We start from the raw sequence: 21,368 nt of genomic DNA, 5'->3' as shown, positions 1-21,368 counted from the left end.
AAGGGGCGAGCATGCTGGCCCCGCCCCGGCCCGGCAGCCGACCTCCCGGGCCACGCCCAGGAGGGAGCTTGCAAGTGGAGAGCACTCGGGACCCTCCGCTGTGATGGCCACGCCCCTCTCGTAGCCCCGCCCCTTCGCATAGTTTTCTGTGTTTACTTCTGTTTGGGTGGCAACTGGTTCTTAACGGGCGGGGAAGGCACTTGCCGCTGCCCTCAGCAGCTCATACCCACCCAGAGGGAAAACCTAGGTCCCCGTCCCGAGACGTGCTCAATATTAGCAATGACCATCCTTAGGATCATTAGGCAATCGCGGCATTGATTGTGTGGCCGGTGAGATAGTAATGTCACCATTATCACACTAGTGTCATAGCTGAAGGCTGTTGTTCTAGGAGATGTCCATCACTGTTAAACTGTTCCCATATATTCCTACAGCAGTTATACATATAATTACAGTCTTCTAATGATCGCTATACTATTAACATTAATGGTATTCGTAGCGTACTATTGCTATAACAGTTTGTATCTTTATCACTGTCTGTTTCGTCATTATTATTGTTAGATAATTAAAAATCTGTACGACGGGGATTCCCTCCGTCCTCTCTCCCGTTTTCACGGCTGCCCTGTTTCGAGTGATTTATCACGATTTCATCACCGTGGCTACTCTCGCACACAGCCCCGGGTGTTATTTTCTTTTAACGCACAGCCTGTGTCAGAGCTCCTCACGAGGACAGTTCAGCCTACATCTAAGGCGACGCTTAGTCTGTGGGAACTTTAACACCTTCACTGAATGGCCAAAAGACCCCCGATGCACACAGGACAACCCTAGGGAAGCCCCGAAAGGGGGTGTCCGTCGCGGAAAGAGGGGCTTTGCATGTCCACAAGAAATAGGTTCGTTTTGTTTATAAGAAAAAACGAATATCTCTCTACCCATCTCTCTCTCCTCTCTCTCTCTCTCTCCTCTCTCTCTCTCTCTCTCTCTCTCTCTCTCTCTATATATATATATACATAAATATATATATTAAGATTGAAATTAACAATAACAATTAGTAAAACTCTGCACCAGCACCATATAAATATAAACGAAACAAGTGCATTTCTTAGAAAGGGGGCCCCTATCTTGCAAGAGAGGGGTACCCGGACATACAGACATGTCACCTTTTACGAGTGCCTAATGTACAATTCAACAAAACGAAAGAAATGGCAATGATGTGTTTGGCAATAATGTAAACGCTCGCGCTTTCATCCTAAATAGATTGTGGCGCACGCGTCTCTCCGCGCCGAACTCTCCGCGGACATTGGTAGTCCGGGCCCTTTCGCTGTCGGTACGAGTGATCGCACATCTGTTTAATTACATGTGTTCGGCTTCTATGGACCACCTTATATGCGCCCTGTTCCAAACCCAGCGCTCGCCTGCGCACCTGCAAGCACTCTGAGCGTCCCGCCGTTCACAATCAATTATAGCGACCAGAAACATGTGCACGGTTTTAATAACTCGCCCCCCACCCCTGTACACAGACCTCACCCACGGTGAAATAGCTCAGTACGCTGAGCGCCTGCACGCAAGTGGGTACGAATCCATAAAGTGCCGGCTTAGTCTTTCAACCATCAAAGGAAGACAACACGTGCACTGACTGCAACGTTAAATAATTCTAGTATCTGTTATTCATGTAAAAATGGACTATTAATATTATTATCTTCATAATTATTTGTTCTACTATTTTACTGAATGTATAGGGAATGTTGGGTGCGATAATGTGTTAATGTTTTTTTATGAGCATTTCTAATTTAAGGCCAATTCTCCGAACAGTGTGTAAGTCTATAAGATATACAATCTAATTCTTGACTCGTGGAGGTGTGTGTACAAATCCAGGGCAGAACTGGTACTTTATCCGGATATCTGTGGGCCAGCCTAGGTTGTCGTTTGTGTGTATGAGTTTGGCATTGCACAACAGTTTTATTATATATGTGTACACCACACGTGTCTTGTCTTGAGTGGAAGGATTCCCCATGTCATGCTAATAAGACATGTGTGGGTTCCATTGAAAGGAGTGACCCCCGCCGCTCTGTAGAAACGCACCGGGGTCGCCCCACACCACACGCAGATGATTAATTTCGTTGAAGGGGGCATCCAGGCGCTCCCTGCCCTCCGCGTTTAGGGGCCATATCGCCCTCGCCAGCACGCCTGAATCGAAGTGACGCAGTTCAGGACTGCAGCAAACACTATTGAATTAACGGGGACGAATCGTGTGCTTAAGTTAACAGAACATGACACACTTCTTGAATTTTAGTAAATCCACGTTCTGAAATTTACAGACCTATGCGTATTGGCGGTGGGGGGATGTGGCTTAGAGTCAGGCGCCCTTTCCTGACAGAGTCCACTCCGGAAGGAGACTCTGTAGTCTGCCCCCAGGCGGGGTATTTTAGGGCCGGTCGACAGAAGGTATGAAACCCGAACTTTTTTGCATGGGGCGGGGGCGCGGGCCAAGCCCCCCTGTTCGCATAGAAACGCGCCTTCGTGGAGGAAGTCCGCGAATCTGGCTTGCTAGAAGGGGGGTGGGGGTCAGAGCAACACATACATATATGCTAGGTTTTCCTCTGCTCTTTTATTAATACACCAGCTAAATAGGCCCCTCTCTGCTCAAATAACATGCGAGGCCGCCGTGGAAGGTGGAAGGCACTTGGTGAATTGCCTATAAAGAGAGCGCTGGGCCGAGTCCTGTTTGCTATCTCCCTTAACCCCCGAGAGGGCGGCGCGCGACATTCCCCGGTGTGTGGTATTATTAAGTGGCAACGTTGTGACATGTGGTGACCGGGTGGGAGGACGAGCAGGGGACTCCAGGAGACGCACAGGCACGCCGTACACCCTGAAGAGATTCAGCAACTCACCCCGCGTGCCTTCACCTCGCCCCACCTCCAGGGGCGAAGGTGCTCGCTGGACTGGCAGCCCCCCCTGCCCCCGTGCACTCACTCAGACTCAAGCAGTGCTTTCACACTGTTTTTATGCCGAACCCCTTGTGTATAAACGCTTTTGGTGCACGGTCACCACCACCGGTAGGATTACTTATATGTTCTGTTAAGAACAGTTACCATCACGTACAAAGCTCCCACATGAAATAGCCTCACCCCGGGTGGGTGGGGGGGGGGGGGGCGTGCGAGTTCTAGACTACTGGACGCGGTGCTGGGCCCGGAAAGATCCGCTCCTAGGCTGGCGGGAGACCGACACTTGTGCGCTGTCATGGGGGGGGAGGGGGTCACGGGACTCGGCACCTGTAGCACCTGCTCTCTCCAGCGAATCAAGCGCCGCATGCCTGTCAAATGCTCCCCTCCCCCTAATGAAACAGATCTCCCTGCCCATCCAACTGCCCCTCGCTCGCTCTATTTATCCACCCGTCCCATCTATTTCTTTCCCACCCTGCGCATCTCGCCATTGCTCTCGCTCTCACTGTGTCTATCCACCAGTCATCCATCTGTCACCGTATCTCTCTATCCCTTCAGTCTATCGCTACATCTATGTGTTTATCTACCCCTCGCCCCACCCCCCTCTCTCCCTCTCTCTCTCTCTCTCTCTCTCTGTATCTGTCTATCCCGTCAGTCTATCTCTACATCTATGTGTTTATCTACCCCTCGCTCCATCTCTCTCTCTCTCTCTCTCTCTCTCTCTCTCTCTCTCTCTCTCTCTCCGTGTATCCGTCTATCCCTTCAGTCTATCTCTACATCTATCTAGGTATTCATCTACCCTCGCCCCATCCATCTCTCTGCCCATCCCTTCAGTCTAACCATACATTTATCTGTGTGTATCTACGCCTCGCCCCATCCTTATCTCTCTCTGTATTTGCCAATTTCTTCAGTCTATCACTACATCTATGTATATGTTTATCTACCCCTCGCTCCATCTCTCTCTCTCTCTGTATCTGTCTATCCCTTCAGTCTATCACCACACATATCTAGCAATCGACCTAGCATATCTATTTCTTTCTAAACATGCACATCTGCCCATCTCTCTATTGATCTCACGCGCACTATGTCTATCCATTTATCCATCTATCACCATATCTATCCCTTAATCTATCAGTACATGTATCTAGCAAAGTATGTATGTACCCCTCGTGCCAGCTATCTCTCTGCTGTGTTGATCTATCTATAGCTTCAGTATATCGCACCTGTGTGTACCTCTCTCTTTTTCGCTATTTCTATCTACCCATCTATCTATTGATCTATACCACCTGGGACTATATCTATCCATCTTTCTATCCCTCACTCTATCCCTACATCTATCTAGCAACGTGTTTATCTACCCCTCTCCATCTACCTCTCTCTGCTTATCCCTCACTACAGCGATTTCTATATCTGTCTATCCCTTCGGTCTGTCACTACATCTATCTAGCAACGTGTTTATCTACCCCTCTCCATCTATCTCTCTCTGCTTATTCCTCACTACAGCGATTTCTATATCTGTCTATCCCTTCGGTCTGTCACTACATCTATCTAGCAACGTGTTTATCTCTGTGTATCTATCGCCTTCTCACGAGTTCCATCTTTTTAAACATTGAATGTAATGTGACTTTAGTTCCATAGAACGTTCCACGTGTAACACATAAAACAAACTATTATTACAAGATCAAATACACATCAATACATGAGGGTTCCACCAACGTAAACAAATGTAAGACAATAAAAGAAAAACTAATGCAACTGTTGCAAGCTTCCGATTCAATTAATACACATTATCTGTGAAATAGCAGGACACGGATGTGCCTTGCATATACACTACTCCATGCAAGAGCAATCAATGCCAGGTGCACCGCCTTCAATATACCATGAAAAGATAATAAGAGACACACGTTGCCCGAATTAAGGCAATATAGCCAAACACCGTGTTCTTGGAAAGAACACAGGTGATGTCCACACCATACAGCCACTATTTCGATCTATCCATCCATCTGTTGATCTAGCTCTGGCTGGGTGTACCCATGCATCCACCTGTCAGCAAAGCTATCTACCCACCCCCACCCCCTGCCTATGCACCCCTTCACCTATCTCCATCTCCCTCCATCAATCTAGATCTCTCTATGTGTATCTAGCCCTTTATTCTATCCCTACATCTGATACATCTCTATCTCTCCCTCGCCCCCCCTCCCCCTCCTCCCTGTGCATCACTCTGTATATTGCCCGTTGCTCTATCCCCACTTGTATCCATCTACGCCTAGATTCCCCTCACCATGCAATCTCGGACTGGCCTATAGGGCAATGTCCCAACCCAAAACGCAAAATGCTAGTGTGGGCCAGTTTTTTGGGTCAAAGTGGACCACCTTTTTGGCCAATATGGGCCAGTTTGACGAGTTACTTCACCATGTGGCTAGTAGTTTTGACCAGTGTTGTTGAATAGATATTCTTTAAAATGCACAATGTGCATCACATTTTTTTTAATCCCCCTTGGGTACTATTGAAATAGTCTGTCCCAAAAAGAATGAATGTCCATTTGCAACCGTAGGACACTTTTTCATTGGTGCCCGAGACAACTGTATGCCCCAGTTGGACACTGTCACCGTACCTACACATCCTTCACTCTGTCCCTCCCTCCCTGGGCCTGATCCACGCATCTCTACTGATGCACGCTTCGTCCCTCCCTGGGCCTGATCTGCGCGTCCCTCCTGCTCTGCCTTCCCTGGCGGTGCACGCTTCTTCCCTCCCTGGGCCTGATCCGCGGGTCTCTCCTGCTCTGGCGGTGCACGCTTCTTCCCTCCCTGGCCCTGATCCGTGCGCCCCTCCTGCCCCGCCTTCCCTGGCGGTGCACGCTCCTTCCCTCCCTGGGCCTGATCCGTGCGTCTCTCCTGCTCCGCCTTCCCTGGCGGTGCACCCTCCTTCCCTCTCTGGGCCTGATCCGCACGTCTCTCCTGCTCGCCTTCTCAGGCGGTGCATGTTTCTTCCCTCCCTGGGCCTGATCCGCGCGTCTCTCCTGCTCGCCTTCTCAGGCGGTGCATGTTTCTTCCCTCCCTGGGCCTGATCCGCGCGCCTCTCCTGCTCGCCTTCTCAGGCGTGCACGCTTCCTCCCTCCCGGGCCTGATCCGCGCGTCCCTCCTGCTCCGCCTTCTCAGGTGGTGCACGTTTCTTCCCTCCCTGGGCCTGATCCGCGCGTCTCTCCTGCTCGCCTTCTCAGGCGTGCACGCTTCTTCCCTCCCTGGGCCTGATCCGCGCGTCTCTCCTGCTCGCCTTCTCAGGCGTGCACGCTTCTTCCCTCCCTGGGCCTGATCCGCGGGTTTCTTCTGCTCCGCCTTCTCAGGCGTGCACGCTTCTTCCCTCCCTGGGCCTGATCCGCGCGTCTCTTCTGCTCCGCCTTCCCTGGCGGTGCACGTGTCTTCCCTCCGTGGGCCTGATCCGCGCGTGTCTCTTGCTCCGCCTTCTCAGGTGTGCACGCTTCTCCCCTCCCTGGGCCTGATCCGCGCGTCCCTCCCGCTCCGCCTTCTCAGGCGTGCCCGCTTCTTCCCTCCCTGGGCCTGATCCGCGCGTCTCTCCTGCTCGCCTTCTCAGGCGTGCACGCTTCTTCCCTCCCTGGGCCTGATCCGCGCGTCTCTCCTGCTCGCCTTCTCAGGCGTGCACGCTTCTTCCCTCCCTGGGCCTGATCCGCGGGTTTCTTCTGCTCCGCCTTCTCAGGCGTGCACGCTTCTTCCCTCCCTGGGCCTGATCCGCGCGTCTCTTCTGCTCCGCCTTCCCTGGCGGTGCACGTTTCTTCCCTCCGTGGGCCTGATCCGCGCGTGTCTCTTGCTCCGCCTTCTCAGGTGTGCACGCTTCTCCCCTCCCTGGGCCTGATCCGCGCGTCTCTCCTGCTCGCCTTCTCAGCTTTAGGCTCTCCGGGCAGTTTGTTTGCGTGAACCATATTTCTCTGCCACTCTACAGCCATATTTGTACTATTTACACATATTTTCGGAAATGAACTGCCCTCATATATCAGTTATTGCCCGTTTATATCGTCTTGGAAGTGCCGGTGGTTGACACGCACGGACACACAGCTGCCCCTCTCACTCTCCAACACAAACGCACAGTGTACTCGCTGTTTCTGACCCACACATTCGCTTACACGTGCTATTCTGCCTGCACGCGTTCACTCTTTTACACATCTCCTTTTTATACGCAAACCTCTGACAGACATGCGAACTCGTCGTGGCTCCTATACACAGCGTTTTCACTCTGTTGCACAAGCACACACTTTCACAACCTCTTACATACCCACTCAAGTCAAAGTGGTTTAATAACACAAAACATCCCAAATGAAATTCCATTCACTTTACATATACGAACATACTGAAACGAACATGTTACATTCGCTACCATCCTGCAAGAATCATGCTGCATTAACTGTTTGCTCGCCGATATTTTACATGAGACCGTTATGCTCCTGGAAGGCATCACACCTGGGACGTGAACCGCACTGCACGTTTTTGACCAATCACTTTATGTCCTCAAGGGTTCGACATACTCCCCCCCCCCCCCCCCCCCCCCATCCATATAAAATCTATGGCGTGCAGAGCGCACGGGTCCGCGAACCCACGCGGTATACTCGGGCCGCAAAGGCGAGCTTCATCTTTTTTGGGAAAGATTGAGTGCCTCTCCATACCAGGACACCTGCATGGTCGGATTGACCCCTCGGCCGGGCCGAAATCGCCCCTGGGCAGTGGGGGCCGGTTTCTGGCTATGCCTGGGCCGGTTTCTCAAAAAGTCTTTCATCCTTCTTAGGTCGATAAATGAGTACCAACATAGGTTGGGTGATATTGTATGCATAGTTCTGTAAAAAGGAGCTTAAGCGCAAGTGCTATACAATAACCTATTATCATTTGGCCTTGGATGTCTGCTTGGATTCACAGTAATTTAGTGCACTTAGATTAGAAACAATGCTATTTGATGCCACTTCCTGTTTGTCAAGGGGTCAAAGGTCGTGTTTCATCGCTTCCTGGCATGTCACTTTGGGGTGGGGATAAATGGCATCACTTCTGGTGATGTCATCAGAGGTCAAGGGTCGTGAGGCAAGGGGTGGGTCACATTTTTGAGGCGAAGGGTGGGCCACTTTTTTTTTGGGTGACCAGACCTGTGGCTTTGGAGGAGAAATTGAGGGTCGCGCGCACGCATACACAGGGGCAGGCACACTATCACACCCACACACACACACACAGAGACGTGCACGACCGTGGCTTGTGCAGACAGAGAGCGTCGGTGCAGCTGCGAGTGATGATCTGAGGGCTGGAACCACGGCGGGAAGCACCTGGAACAGTGACGGGTATTAGTCCTATCTAGTATGCCAGTATTATTCTTACTACTCACTGTAGCTCTGGCATCAGACACAGCAACGGAGCCCGTAGAGGCAGTGCCTATGACATGTGTGTGGAGAGGCAAACCCCACTGCGCCCCTTTTTGTCTGTGCCCCTTCACGTTTTTGTATATGTGTTCTGTTTGTTCCTTAAAAAACAGATGCAAATGTTCAGGTGCGTACATCTGTAAATTCACAGATGTGAAGACTTGTAATCGGAAGTGATGAGCTGCGGAAGAGAGGAGCAGGCAGGGGATAAAGCAGGACAGCTGGCAAGGTGGAGAGAGGAGCAGGCAGGGGAGAAAGCAGGGCAGCTGGCAAGGTGGAGAGAGGAGTAGGAAAGGGAGAAAGCAGGGCAGCTGGCAAGGTGGAGAGAGGAGCAGGCAGGGGAGAAAGCAGGGCAGCTGGCAAGGTGGAGAGAGGTGCAGGCAGGGGATAAAGCAGGGCCGCTGGCAAGGTGGAGAGAGGAGCAGGCAGGGGAGAAAGCAGGGCAGCTGGCAAGGTGGAGAGAGGAGCAGGCAGGGGAGAAAGCAGGGCAGCTGGCAAGGTGGAGAGAGGAGCAAGCAGGGGAGAAAGCAGGGCCGCTGGCAAGGTGGAGAGAGGAGCAGGCGGGGAGAAAGCAAGGCAGCTGGCAAGGTGGAGAGAGGAGCAGGCAGGGGAGAAAGCAGGGCCGCTGGCAAGGTGGAGAGAGGAGCAGGCAGGGGAGAAAGCAGGGCAGCTGGCAAGGTGGAGAGAGGAGCAGGCAGGGGAGAAAGCAGGGCAGCTGAAGAGGTGGAGAGAGGAGCAGGCAGGGGAGAAAGCAGGGCAGCTGGCAAGGTGGAGAGAGGAGCAGACGGGAGAAAGCAGGGCAGCTGAAGAGGTGGAGAGAGGAGCAGGCAGGGGAGAAAGCAGGGCAGCTGGCAAGGTGGAGAGAGGAGCAGGCAGGGGAGAAAGCAGGGCCGCTGGCAAGGTGGCGACAGGAGCAGGCAGGGGAGGAATCAGCGCAGATGGCAAGGTGAAGAGAGGAGCAGGCAGGGGAGAAAGCAGGGCAGCTGGCAAGGTGGAGACATGAGCAGGCAGGGGAGAAAGCAAGGCAGCTGGCAAGGCGGAGAGAGGAGCAGGCAGGGGGAGAAAGCAGGGCAGCTGGGAAGGCGGATGGAGGAGCAGGCAGGGGAGAAAGCAGGGCAGCAGAAGAGGTGGAGAGAGGACCAGACAGGGGAGAAAGCAGGGCAGCAGAAGAGGTGGAGAGAGGAGCAGACAGGGGAGAAAGCAGGGCAGCTGGCAAGGTGGAGACATGCGCAGGCAGGGGAGAAAGCAGGGTAGCTGGCAAGGCGGAGAGAGGAGCAGGCAGGGGAGAAAGCAGGGCAGCTGGCAAGGCGGATGGAGGAGCAGGCAGGGGAGAAAGCAGGGCAGCTGGCAAGGTGGAGAGAGGAGCAGGCAGGGGAGAAAGCAGGGCAGCAGAAGAGGTGGAGAGAGGAGCAGACAGGGGAGAAAGCAGGGCAGCTGGCAAGGTGGAGAGAGGAGCAGGCAGGGTAGAAAGCAGGGCAGCTGAAGAGGTGGAGAGAGGAGCAGGCAGGGGAGAAAGCAGGGCAGCTGGCAAGGTGGAGAGAGGAGCAGGCAGGGAAGAAAGCAGGGCCGCTGGCAAGGTGGAGAGAGGACCAGGCAGGGGAGAAAGCAGGGCAGCTGGCAAGGTGGGGATAGGGGCAGACAGGGGAGAAAGCAGGGCAGAAGGCAAGGTGGAGACAGGAGCAGGCAGGGGAGGGAGCAGGGCAGTTGGCAAGGTGGAGAAACGAGCAGGCAGGGGAGGGAGCAGGGCAGCTGGCAAGGTGGAGAGAGGAGCAGGCAGGGAAGAAAGCAGGGCCGCTGGCAAGGTGGGGAGAGGAGCAGACAGGGGAGAAAGCAGGGTAGATGGCAAGGTGGAGAGAGGAGCAGGCAGGGAAGAAAGCAGGGCCTCTGGCAAGGTAGAGAGAGGAGCAGGCAGGGGAGAAAGCAGGGCAGCTGGCAAGGTGGGGAGAGGAGCAGACAGGGGAGAAAGCAGGGCAGCTGGCAAGGTGGAGAGAGGAGCAGGCAGGGGAGAAAGCAGGGCAGCTGGCAAGGTGGAGAGAGGAGCAGGCAGGGGATAAAGCAGGGCAGCTGGCAAGGTGGAGAGAGGAGCAGGCAGGGGAGAAAGCAGGGCAGCTGGCAAGGTGGAGAGAGGAGCAGGCAGGGGAGAAAGCAGGGCCGCTGGCAAGGTGGAGAGAGGAGCAGGCAGGGGAGAAAGCAGCGCAGCTGGCAAGGTGGGGAGAGGAGCAGGCAGGGGAGAAAGCAGGGCAGCTGGCAAGGTGGGGAGAGGAGCAGACAGGGGAGAAAACAGGGCAGCTGGCAAGGTGGAGAGAGGAGCAGGCAGGGGAGAAAGCAGGGCAGCTGGCAAGGTGGAGAGAGGAGCAGGCATGGGAGAAAGCAGGGCAGCTGGCAAGGTGGGGAGAGGAGCAGGCAGGGGAGAAAGCAGGGCAGCTGGCAAGGTGGAGACAGGATCAGGCAGGGGAGGGAGCAGGGCAGCTGGCAAGGTGGAGACAGGAGCAGGCAGGGGAGAAAGCAGGGCAGCTGGCAAGGTGGAGAGAGGAGCAGGCAGGGGAGAAAGCAGGGCTGCTGGCAAGGTGGCGACAGGAGCAGGCAGGGGAGAAAGCAGGGCAGATGGCAAGGTGAAGAGAGGAGCAGGCAGGGGAGAAAGCAGGGCAGCTGGCAAGGTGGAGACAGGAGCAGGCAGGGGAGAAAGCAGGGCAGCTGGCAAGGCGGAGAGAGGAGCAGGCAGGGGAGAAAGCAGGTCAGCTGGCAAGGCGGATGGAGGAGCAGGCAGGGGAGGGAGCAGGGCAGTTGGCAAGGTAGAGGCAGGAGCAGGCAGGGGAGAAAGCAGGGCAGCTGGCAAAGTGGAGAGAGGAGCAGACAGGGGAGAAAGCAGGGCCGCTGGCAAGGTGGTTACAGGAGCAGGCAGGGGAGAAAGCAGGGCAGATGGCAAGGTGGAGAGAGGAGCAGGCAGGGGAGAAAGCAGGGCCGCTGGTAAGGTGGTTACAGGAGCAGGCAGGTGAGAAAGCAGGGCAGCTGGCAAGGTGGAGGGAGGAGCAGGCAGCAAGCAGGGGAGCAAGCAGGGCAGCTGGCAAGGTGGAGAGAGGAGCAGGCAGAGGAGAAAGCAGGGCAGCTGGCAAGGTGGAGAAACGAGCAGGCAGGGGAGGGAGCAGGGCAGCTGGCAAGGTGGTGAGAGGAGCAGGCAGGGGAGAAAGCAGGGCCGCTGGCAAGGTGGAGACAGGACCTGGCAGGGGAGAAAGCAGGGCAGCTGGCAAGGTGGAGAGAGAAGCAGGCAGGGGAGCAAGCAGGGCAGCTGACAAGGTGGAGAGAGGAGCAGGCAGGGGAGAAAGTAGGGCAGCTGGCAAGGTGGAGAAACGAGCAGGCAGGGGAGGGAGCAGGGCAGCTGGCAAGGTGGAGACAGGAGCAGGCAGGGGAGAAAGTAGGGCAGCTGGCAAGGTGGAGAGAGGAGCAGGCAGGGGAGAAAGCAGGGCCGCTGGCAAGGTGGTGACAGGAGCAGGCAGGGGAGAAAGCAGGGCTGCTGGCAAGGTGGAGACAGGAGCAGGCAGGGGAGAAAGCAGGGCTGCTGGCAAGGTGGAGACAGGAGCAGGCAGGGGAGAAAGCAGGGCAGCTGGCAAGGTGGAGAGAGGAGCAGGCAGGGGAGAAAGCAGGGCCGCTGGCAAGGTGGAGACGGATCCTGGCAGGGGAGAAAGCAGGGCAGCTGGCAAGGTGGAGAGAGGAGCAGGCAGGGGAGCAAGCAGGGCAGCTGGCAAGGTGGAGAAACGAGCAGGCAGGGGAGAAAGCAGGGCAGCTGGCAAGGTGGAGACAGGAGCAGGCAGGGGAGAAAGCAGGGCAGCTGGCAAAGTGGAGAGAGGAGCAGGCAGGGGAGACAGCAGGGCAGCTGGCAAGGTGGAGAAACGAGCAGGCAGGGGAGGGAGCAGGGCAGCTGGCAAGGTGGAGACAGGAGCAGGCAGGGGAGAAAGCAGGGCCGCTGACAAGGTGGTTACAGGAGCAGGCAAGGGAGAAAGCAGGGCAGATGGCAAGGTGGAGAGAGGAGCAGGCAAGGGAGAAAGCAGGGCAGCTGGCAAGGTGGAGACAGGAGCAGGCAGGGGAGAAAGCAGGGCAGCTGGCAAGGTGGAGAAACGGACAGGCAGGGGAGGGAGCAGGGCAGCTGGCAAGGTGGAGAGAGGAGCAGGCAGGGGAGAAAGCAGGGCAGCTGGCAAGGTGGAGAGAGGAGCAGGCAGGGGAGAAAGCAGGGCCGCTGGCAAGGTGGTGACAGGAGCAGGCATGGGGAGAAAGCAGGGCAGATGGCAAGGTGGAGAGAGGAGCAGGCAAGGGAGAAAGCAGGGCAGCTGGCAAGGTGGAGACAGGAGCAGGCAGGGGAGAAAGCAGGGTAGCTGGCAAGCTGGAGAGAGGAGCATGCAGGGGAGAAAGCAGGGCCGCTGGCAAGGTGGAGACAGGACCTGGTAGGGGAGAAAGCAGGGCAGCTGGCAAGGTGGAGAGAGGAGCAGGCAGGGGAGCGAGCAGGGCAGCTGGCAAGGTGGAGAGAGGAGCAGGCAGGGGAGACAGCAGGGCAGCTGGCAAGGTGGAGAGAGAAGCAGGCAGGAGATAAAGCAGGCCAGCTGACAAGGCGGAGGGAGAAGCAGGCAGGGGAGAAAGCAGGCCAGCTGTCAAGGCGGAGAGAGGAGCAGGCAGGGGAGAAAGCAGGGCAGCTGGCAAGGTGGAGAAACGAGCAGGCAGGGGAGGGAGCAGGGCAGCTGGCAAGGTGGAGAGAGGAGCAGGCAGGGGAGAAAGCAGTGCAGCTGGCAAGGTGGAGAGAGGAGCAGGCAGGGATAAAGCAGGGCCGCTGGCAAGGTGGAGAGAGGAGCAGGCAGAGGAGAAAGCAGGGCCGCTGGCAAGGTCGAGAGAGGAGCAGGCAGGGGAGAAAGCAGGGCAGCTGGAAAGGTGGAGAGAGGAGCAGGCAGGGGAGAAAGCAGGGCAGCTGGCAAGGTGGAGAGAGGAGCAGGCAGGGGATAAAGCAGGGCAGCTGGCAAGGTGGAGAGAGGAGCAGGCAGGGGAGAAAGCAGGGCAGCTGGCAAGGTGGAGAGAGGAGCAGGCAGGGGAGAAAGCAGGGCAGCTGGCAAGGGAGGGAGCAGGGCAGCTGGCAAGGTGGAGAGAGAAGCAGGCAGGGGAGAAAGCAGGCCCGCTGGCAAGGTGGAGAGAGGAGCAGGCAGGGGAGACAGCAGGGCAGCTGGCAAGGTGGAGAGAGGAGCAGGCAAGGGAGAAAGCAGGGCAGCTGGCAAGGTGGAGACAGGAGCAGGCAGGGGAGAAAGCAGGGCAGCTGGCAAGGTGGAGAAACGAGCAGGCAGGGGAGGGAGCAGGGCAGCTGGCAAGGTGGAGACAGGAGCAGGCAGGGGAGAAAGCAGGGCAGCTGGCAAGGTGGAGAGAGGAGCAGGCAGGGGAGAACGCAGGGCCGCTGGCAAGGTGGTGACAGGAGCAGGCAGGGGAGAAAGCAGGGCAGATGGCAAGGTGGAGAGAGGAGCAGGCAAGGGAGAAAGCAGGGCAGCTGGCAAGGTGGAGACAGGAGCAGGCAGGGGAGAAAGCAGGGCAGCTGGCAAGGTGGAGAGAGGAGCAGGCAGGGGAGAAAGCAGGGCCGCTGGCAAGGTGGAGACAGGACCTGGCAGGGGAGAAAGCAGGGCAGCTGGCAAGGTGGAGAGAGGAGCAGGCAGGGGAGCAAGCAGGGCAGCTGGCAAGGTGGAGAGAGGAGCAGGCAGGGGAGACAGCAGGGCAGCTGGCAAGGTGGAGAAACGAGCAGGCAGGGGAGGGAGCAGGGCAGCTGGCAAGGTGGAGAGAGAAGCGGGCAGGGGAGAAAGCAGGCCAGCTGACAAGGCGGAGAGAGAAGCAGGCAGGGGAGAAAGCAGGCCAGCTGTCAAAGCGGAGAGAGGAGCAGGCAGGGGAGAAAGCAGGGCAGCTGGCAAGGTGGAGAAACGAGCAGGCAGGGGAGGGAGCAGGGCAGCTGGCAAGGTGGAGAGAGGAGCAGGCAGGGGAGAAAGCAGGGCAGCTGGCAGGGTGGAGAGAGGAGCAGGCAAGGGATAAAGCAGGGCAGCTGGCAAGGTGGAGAGAGGAGCAGGCAGGGGGGAAAGCAGGGCCGCTGGCAAGGTCGAGAGAGGAGCAGGCAGGGGAGAAAGCAGGGCAGCTGGCAAGGTGGAGAGAGGAGCAGGCAGGGGAGAAAGCAGGGCAGCTGGCAAGGTGGAGAGAGGAGCAGGCAGGGGATAAAGCAGGGCAGCTGGCAAGGTGGAGAGAGGAGCAGGCAGGGGAGAAAGCAGGGCCGCTGGCAAGGTGGAGACAGGACCTGGCAGGGGAGAAAGCAGGGCAGCTGGCAAGGTGGAGAGAGAAGCGGGCAGGGGAGCAAGCAGGGCAGCTGGCAAGGTGGAGAGAGTAGCAGGCAGGGGAGAAAGCAGGGCAGCTGGCAAGGTGGGGAAACGAGCAGGCAGGGGAGGGAGCACGGCAGCTGGCAAGGTGGGGAAACGAGCAGGCAGGGGAGGGAGCAGGGCAGCTGGCAAGGTGGAGACAAAAGCAGGCAGGGGAGAAAGCAGGGCAGCTGGCAAGGTGGAGAGAGGAGCAGGCAGAGGAGAAAGCGGGGCCGCTGGCAAGGTGGTGACAGGAGCAGGCAAGGGAGAAAGCAGGGCAGATGGCAAGGTGGAGAGAGGAGCAGGCAAGGGAGAAAGCAGGGCAGCTGGCAAGGTGGAGAGAGGAGCAGGCAGGGGAGCAAGCAGGGCAGCTGGCAAGGTGGAGAGAGGAGCAGGCAGGGGAGACAGCAGGGCAGCTGGCAAGGTGGAGAAACGAGCAGGCAGGGGAGGGAGCAGGGCAGCTGGCAAGGTGGAGACAGGAGCAGGCAGGGGAGAAAGCAGGGCAGCTGGCAAAGTGGAGAGAGGAGCAGGCAGGGGAGAAAGCAGGGCCGCTGGCAAGGTGGTTACAGGAGCAGGCAAGGGAGAAAGCAGGGCATATGGCAAGGTGGAGAGAGGAGCAGGCAGGGGAGAAAGCAGGGACTCTGGCAAGGTGGAGACAGGAGCAGGCAGGGGAGAAAGCAGGGCAGCTGGCCAGGTGGAGAGAGGAGCAGGCAGGGGAGAAAGCAGGGCCGCTGGCAAGGTGGAGACAGGACCTGGCAGGGGAGAAAGCAGGGCAGCTGGCAAGGTGGAGAGAGGAGCAGGCAGGGGAGCAAGCAGGGCTGCTGGCAAGGTGGAGAGTGGAGCAGGCAGAGGAGAAAGCAGGGCAGCTGGCAAGGTGGACAGATGAGCAGGCAAGGGAGAAAGCGGGGCAGCTGGCAAGGTGGAGACAGGAGCAGGCAGGGGAGAAAGCGGGGCAGCTGCCAAGGTGGAGAAACGAGCAGGCAGGGGAGGGAGCAGGGCAGCTGGCAAGGTGGAGACAGGAGCAGGCAGGGGAGAAAGCAGGGCAGCTGGCAAGGTGGAGAGAGGAGCAGGCAGGGGAGAAAGCAGGGCCGCTGGCAAGGTGGTGACAGGAGCAGGCAGGGGAGAAAGCAGGGCAGATGGCAAGGTGGAGAGAGGAGCAGGCAAGGGAGAAAGCAGGGCCGCTGGCAAGGTGGAGACAGGACCTGGCAGGGGAGAAAGCAGGGCAGCTGACAAGGTGGAGAGAGGAGCAGGCAGGGGAGCAAGCAGGGCACCTGGCAAGGTGGAGAGAGGAGCAGGCAGGGGAGACAGCAGGGCCGCTGGCAAGGTGGTGACAGGAGCAGGCAGGGGAGAAAGCAGGGCAGATGGCAAGGTGGAGAGAGGAGCAGGCAAGGGAGAAAGCGGGGCAGCTGGCAAGGTGGAGACAGGAGCAGGCAGGGGAGAAAGCGGGGCAGCTGGCAAGGTGGAGAAACGAGCAGGAAGGGGAGGGAGCAGGGCAGCTGGCAAGGTGGAGACAGGAGCAGGCAGGAGAGAAAGCAGGGCAGCTGGCAAGGTGGAGAGAGGAGCAGGCAGGGGAGAAAGCAGGGCCGCTGGCAAGGTGGTGACAGGAGCAGGCAGGGGAGAAAGCAGGGCAGATGGCAAGGTGGAGAGAGGAGCAGGCAAGGGAGAAAGCAGGGCAGCTGGCAAGGTGGAGACAGGAGCAGGCAGGGGAGAAAGCAGGGCAGCTGGCAAGGTGGAGAGAGGAGCAGGCAGGGGAGAAAGCAGGGCCGCTGGCAAGGTGGAGACAGGACCTGGCAGGGGAGAAAGCAGGGCAGCTGGCAAGGTGGAGAGAGGAGCAGGCAGGGGAGCAAGCAGGGCAGCTGGCAAGGTGGAGAGAGGAGCAGGCAGGGGAGACAGCAGGGCAGCTGGCAAGGTGGGGAAACGAGCAGGCAGGGGAGGGAGCAGGGCAGCTGGCAAGGTGGAGACAGGAGCAGGCAGGGGAGAAAGCAGGGCAGCTGGCAAGGTGGAGAGAGGAGCAGGCAGGTGAGAAAGCAGGGCCACTGGCAAGGTGGCGACAGGAGCAGGCAGGGGAGAAAGCAGGGCAGATGGCAAGGTGAAGAGAGGAGCAGGCAGGGGAGAAAGCAGGGCAGCTGGCAAGGCGAGAGAGGAGCAGGCAGGGGAGAAAGCAGGGCAGCTGGCAAGGCCGAGAGAGAAGCAGGCAGGGGAGAAAGCAGGGCAGCTGGCAAGGCGGAGGGAGGAGCAGGCAGGGGAGAAAGGGGAGAAAGCAGGGCAGCTGGCAAGGCGGAGAGAGGAGCAGGCAGGGGAGAAAGCAGGGCAGATGGCAAAGCGGAGGGAGGAGCAGGCAGGGGAGAAAGCAGGGCAGCGGTCATTGTGGAGAGAAAAGCAGGCAGGGGAGAAAGCAGGGCAGATGGCAAGGTGGAGACAGGAGCAGGCAGGGTAGAAAGCAGGGCAGCTGGCAAGGTGGACACAGGAGCAGGCAGGGGAGAAAGCAGGGTAGCTGGCAAGGTGGAGACAGGAGCAGGCAGTGGAGAAAGCAGGGCAGCTGGCAAGGTGGAGACAGGAGCAGGCAGGGGAGAAAGCAGGCCAGCTGACAAGGCGGTGAGAGGAGCGAGCAGGCAGGGGAGAAAGCAGGGCAGCTGGAAAGGTGGAGACAGGAGCAGGCAGCCAGAGGAGAAAGCAGGGCAGCAGTCATTGTGGAGAGGGGAAGAAAGCAGGGCCTCTGGCAAGGTAGAGAGAGGAGCAGGCAGGGGAGAAAGCAGGGCAGCTGGCAAGGTGGGGAGAGGAGCAGACAGGGGAGAAAGCAGGGCAGCTGGCAAGGTGGAGCGAGGAGCAGGCAGGGGATAAAGCAGGGCCGCTGGCAAGGTGGAGACAGGACCTGGCAGGGGAGAAAGCAGGGCAGCTGGCAAGGTGGAGAGAGAAGCGGGCAGGGGATAAAGCAGGGCAGCTGGCAAGGTGGAGAGAGGAGCAGGCAGGGGAGAAAGCAGGGCAGCTGGCAAGGTGGAGAGAGGAGCAGGCAGGGGAGAAAGCAGGGCCGCTGGCAAGGTGGAGAGAGGAGCAGGCAGGGGAGAAAGCAGCGCAGCTGGCAAGGTGGGGAGAGGAGCAGGCAGGGGAGAAAGCAGGGCAGCTGGCAAGGTGGGGAGAGGAGCAGACAGGGGAGAAAACAAGGCAGCTGGCAAGGTGGAGAGAGGAGCAGGCAGGGGAGAAAGCAGGGCAGCTGGCAAGGTGGAGAGAGGAGCAGGCATGGGAGAAAGCAGGGCAGCTGGCAAGGTGGGGAGAGGAGCAGGCAGGGGGAAAGCAGGGCAGCTGGCAAGGTGGAGACAGGATCAGGCAGGGGAGGGAGCAGGGCAGCTGGCAAGGTGGAGACAGGAGCAGGCAGGGGAGAAAGCAGGGCAGCTGGCAAGGTGGAGAGAGGAGCAGGCAGGGGAGAAAGCAGGGCTGCTGGCAAGGTGGCGACAGGAGCAGGCAGGGGAGAAAGCAGGGCAGATGGCAAGGTGAAGAGAGGAGCAGGCAGGGGAGAAAGCAGGGCAGCTGGCAAGGTGGAGACAGGAGCAGGCAGGGGAGAAAGCAGGGCAGCTGGCAAGGCGGAGAGAGGAGCAGGCAGGGGAGAAAGCAGGGCAGCTGGCAAAGTGGAGAGAGGAGCAGACAGGGGAGAAAGCAGGGCCGCTGGCAAGGTGGTTACAGGAGCAGGCAGGTGAGAAAGCAGGGCAGCTGGCAAGGTGGAGAGAGGAGCAGGCAGCAAGCAGGGGAGCAAGCAGGGCAGCTGGCAAGGTGGAGAGAGGAGCAGGCAGAGGAGAAAGCAGGGCAGCTGGCAAGGTGGAGAAACGAGCAGGCAGGGGAGGGAGCAGGGCAGCTGGCAAGGTGGTGAGAGGAGCAGGCAGGGGAGAAAGCAGGGCCGCTGGCAAGGTGGAGACAGGACCTGGCAGGGGAGAAAGCAGGGCAGCTGGCAAGGTGGAGAGAGAAGCAGGCAGGGGAGCAAGCAGGGCAGCTGACAAGGTGGAGAGAGGAGCAGGCAGGGGAGAAAGTAGGGCAGCTGGCAAGGTGGAGAAACGAGCAGGCAGGGGAGGGAGCAGGGCAGCTGGCAAGGTGGAGACAGGAGCAGGCAGGGGAGAAAGTAGGGCAGCTGGCAAGGTGGAGAGAGGAGCAGGCAGGGGAGAAAGCAGGGCCGCTGGCAAGGTGGTGACAGGAGCAGGCAGGGGAGAAAGCAGGGCTGCTGGCAAGGTGGAGACAGGAGCAGGCAGGGGAGAAAGCAGGGCTGCTGGCAAGGTGGAGACAGGAGCAGGCAGGGGAGAAAGCAGGGCAGCTGGCAAGGTGGAGAGAGGAGCAGGCAGGGGAGAAAGCAGGGCCGCTGGCAAGGTGGAGACGGATCTTGGCAGGGGAGAAAGCAGGGCAGCTGGCAAGGTGGAGAGAGGAGCAGGCAGGGGAGCAAGCAGGGCAGCTGGCAAGGTGGAGAGAGGAGCAGGCAGGGGAGACAGCAGGGCAGCTGGCAAGGTGGAGAAACGAGCAGGCAGGGGAGGGAGCAGGGCAGCTGGCAACGTGGAGACAGGAGCAGGCAGGGGAGAAAGCAGGGCAGCTGGCAACGTGGAGAGAGGAGCAGGCAGGGGAGAAAGCGGGGCCGCTGACAAGGTGGTTACAGGAGCAGGCAATGGAGAAAGCAGGGCAGATGGCAAGGTGGAGAGAGGAGCAGGCAAGGGAGAAAGCAGGGCAGCTGGCAAGGTGGAGACAGGAGCAGGCAGGGGAGAAAGCAGGGCAGCTGGCAAGGTGGAGAAACGAGCAGGCAGGGGAGGGAGCAGGGCAGCTGGCAAAGTGGAGAGAGGAGCAGGCAGGGGAGAAAGCAGGGCAGCTGGCAAGGTGGAGAGAGGAGCAGGCAGGGGAGAAAGCAGGGCCGCTGGCAAGGTGGTGACAGGAGCAGGCATGGGGAGAAAGCAGGGCAGATGGCAAGGTGGAGAGAGGAGCAGGCAAGGGAGAAAGCAGGGCAGCTGGCAAGGTGGAGACAGGAGCAGGCAGGGGAGAAAGCAGGGTAGCTGGCAAGCTGGAGAGAGGAGCATGCAGGGGAGAAAGCAGGGCCGCTGGCAAGGTGGAGACAGGACCTGGTAGGGGAGAAAGCAGGGCAGCTGGCAAGGTGGAGAGAGGAGCAGGCAGGGGAGCGAGCAGGGCAGCTGGCAAGGTGGAGAGAGGAGCAGGCAGGGGAGACAGCAGGGCAGCTGGCAAGGTGGAGAGAGAAGCAGGCAGGAGATAAAGCAGGCCAGCTGACAAGGCGGAGGGAGAAGCAGGCAGGGGAGAAAGCAGGCCAGCTGTCAAGGCGGAGAGAGGAGCAGGCAGGGGAGAAAGCAGGGCAGCTGGCAAGGTGGAGAAACGAGCAGGCAGGGGAGGGAGCAGGGCAGCTGGCAAGGTGGAGAGAGGAGCAGGCAGGGGAGAAAGCAGGGCAGCTGGCAAGGTGGAGAGAGGAGCAGGCAGGGATAAAGCAGGGCCGCTGGCAAGGTGGAGAGAGGAGCAGGCAGAGGAGAAAGCAGGGCCGCTGGCAAGGTCGAGAGAGGAGCAGGCAGGGGAGAAAGCAGGGCAGCTGGAAAGGTGGAGAGAGGAGCAGGCAGGGGAGAAAGCAGGGCAGCTGGCAAGGTGGAGAGAGGAGCAGGCAGGGGATAAAGCAGGGCAGCTGGCAAGGTGGAGAGAGGAGCAGGCAGGGGAGAAAGCAGGGCAGCTGGCAAGGTGGAGAGAGGAGCAGGCAGGGGAGAAAGCAGGGCAGCTGGCAAGGTGGAGACAGGAGCAGGCAGGGGAGGGAGCAGGGCAGCTGGCAAGGTGGAGAGAGAAGCAGGCAGGGGAGAAAGCAGGCCCGCTGGCAAGGTGGAGAGAGGAGCAGGCAGGGGAGACAGCAGGGCAGCTGGCAAGGTGGAGAGAGGAGCAGGCAAGGGAGAAAGCAGGGCAGCTGGCAAGGTGGAGACAGGAGCAGGCAGGGGAGAAAGCAGGGCAGCTGGCAAGGTGGAGGGAGGAGCAGGCAGGGGAGAAAGCAGGGCAGCTGGCAAGGTGGAGACAGGAGCAGGCAGGGGAGAAAGCAGGGCAGCTGGCAAGGCGGAGAGAGGAGCAGGCAGGGGAGAAAGCAGGGCAGCTGGCAAAGTGGAGAGAGGAGCAGACAGGGGAGAAAGCAGGGCCGCTGGCAAGGTGGTTACAGGAGCAGGCAGGTGAGAAAGCAGGGCAGCTGGCAAGGTGGAGAGAGGAGCAGGCAGCAAGCAGGGGAGCAAGCAGGGCAGCTGGCAAGGTGGAGAGAGGAGCAGGCAGAGGAGAAAGCAGGGCAGCTGGCAAGGTGGAGAAACGAGCAGGCAGGGGAGGGAGCAGGGCAGCTGGCAAGGTGGTGAGAGGAGCAGGCAGGGGAGAAAGCAGGGCCGCTGGCAAGGTGGAGACAGGACCTGGCAGGGGAGAAAGCAGGGCAGCTGGCAAGGTGGAGAGAGAAGCAGGCAGGGGAGCAAGCAGGGCAGCTGACAAGGTGGAGAGAGGAGCAGGCAGGGGAGAAAGTAGGGCAGCTGGCAAGGTGGAGAAACGAGCAGGCAGGGGAGGGAGCAGGGCAGCTGGCAAGGTGGAGACAGGAGCAGGCAGGGGAGAAAGTAGGGCAGCTGGCAAGGTGGAGAGAGGAGCAGGCAGGGGAGAAAGCAGGGCCGCTGGCAAGGTGGTGACAGG

This window comes from Ambystoma mexicanum, chromosome 5q, assembly GCF_040938575.1.
Source record: "Ambystoma mexicanum isolate Mex_15411 chromosome 5q, UKY_AmexF1_1, whole genome shotgun sequence".
Lineage (NCBI taxonomy): Eukaryota > Metazoa > Chordata > Amphibia > Caudata > Ambystomatidae > Ambystoma > Ambystoma mexicanum.
The sequence above is the reverse complement of the archived record's forward strand: the minus strand, read 5'-3'. Positions refer to the sequence as shown.